The sequence below is a fragment of the Arachis stenosperma genome, chromosome 10, assembly GCF_014773155.1.
Source record: "Arachis stenosperma cultivar V10309 chromosome 10, arast.V10309.gnm1.PFL2, whole genome shotgun sequence".
In the NCBI taxonomy this organism is placed as follows: domain Eukaryota; kingdom Viridiplantae; phylum Streptophyta; class Magnoliopsida; order Fabales; family Fabaceae; genus Arachis; species Arachis stenosperma.
This window is the reverse complement of record NC_080386.1, coordinates 42,765,612-42,767,280: the sequence shown is the minus strand read 5'-3', so window position 1 is coordinate 42,767,280 and position 1,669 is coordinate 42,765,612. Positions and strand designations below refer to the sequence as shown.

The following is a 1,669-nucleotide window of genomic DNA, read 5'->3' as shown; positions in this document are numbered from 1 at the left end:
AAACAACAACAATGCCAACAATGCAAGGAAGGTGCTGGGTGACTTCACTGCACCTACTCCTGATTTTTATGGGAGAAGCATCTCTATCCCTGCCATTGGAGCAAACAACTTTGAGCTTAAGCCTCAATTAGTTTCTCTAATGCAACAGAATTGCAAGTTCCATGGACTTCCAATGGAAGATCCTCATCAGTTCTTAGCTGAATTCTTGCAAATCTGTGACACAGTCAAGACTAATGGGGTTAACCCTGAGATCTACAGACGGATGCTATTCCCTTTTGCTGTAAGAGACAGGGCTAGAATATGGTTGGATTCTCAACCTAAAGAAAGCCTGGACTCTTGGGAAAAGCTAGTCAATGCCTTCTTGGCAAAGTTCTTTCCACCACAAAGATGGAGTAAGCTTAGAGTGGAAGTCCAAACCTTCAGACAGAAGGATGGAGAATCCCTCTATGAAGCTTGGGAAAGATACAAACAATTAATCAGAAAATGTCCTTCTGACATGCTTTCTGAATGGAGCATCATAGGTATTTTCTATGATGGTCTCTCTGAATTATCCAAGATGTCTTTGGATAGCTCTGCTGGAGGATCTCTTCATCTGAAGAAGACGCCTGCAGAAGCTCAAGAATTGATTGAAATGGTTGCAAATAACCAATTCATGTACACTTCTGAAAGGAATCCTGTGAACAATGGGACTAGTCAGAAGAAAGGAGTTCTTGAGATTGACACTCTGAATGCCATATTGGCTCAGAACAAGATATTGACTCAACAAGTCAATTTGATTTCTCAAAGTCTGTCTGGAATGCAAAATGCACCAAACAGTACTAAGGATGCTTCATCTGAGGAAGAAGCTTATGATCCTGAGAACCCTTCAATGGAAGAGGTGAATTACCTAGGAGAGCCCTATGGAAACACCTATAATTCTTCATGGAGAAATCACCCAAATCTCTCATGGAAGAATCAAGAGAGACCTCAACAAGGTTTCAATAATAATAATGGTGGAAGAAACAGGTTTAGCAATAGCAAGCCTTTTCCATCATCTTCTCAGCAACAGACAGAGAGTTCTAAGCAGAATACTTCTGACTTAGCAACAATGGTCTCTGATCTAATAAAGACCACTCAAAGTTTCATGAATGAAACAAGGTCCTCCATCAGAAATTTGGAAGGACAAGTGGGACAGCTGAGCAAGAAAATTACTGAACTCCCTCCTAGTACTCTCCCAAGAAATACAGAAGAAAATCCAAAAGGAGAGTGCAAAGCCATAAACATGGCCGAATATGGAGAGGAAAGAGAGGAGGAGGACGCCACTGAGGAAGACCTCAGTGGGCGTGTACCAATCTCCTCTGAGTTCCTCAATGAGGAACAATGGGAATCTGAGGCTCAAAATGAGACCATAGAGATTCCATTGGACTTACTTCTGCCATTCATGAGCTCTGATGAGTATTCTTCCTCTGAAGAGGATGAGTATGTCACTGAAGAGCAAGTTGCTAAATACCTTGGAGCAATCATGAAGCTAAATGACAAGTTATTTGGAAATGAGACTTGGGAGGATGAACCACCTTTGCTCACCAAAGAACTGGATGACTTGTCTAGGCAGAAACTGCCTCAAAAGAGGCAAGATCCTGGGAAGTTTTCTATACCTTGTACCATAGGCACCATGACCTTCAAGAAGGCC

The 1,669-nt window shown here is 42.0% G+C and overlaps 1 non-coding gene across 1 annotated transcript; it reads right to left on the bottom strand.

Moving 5' to 3' along the window:
* Positions 1–394: 394 nt before the first annotated feature.
* LOC130959473 (small nucleolar RNA R71) lies at positions 395–502 on the bottom strand. The gene has a single exon (XR_009078551.1). It is a non-coding gene; the product is annotated as a small nucleolar RNA R71 (small nucleolar RNA).
* Between the last annotated feature and the right edge of the window lie 1,167 nt (positions 503–1,669).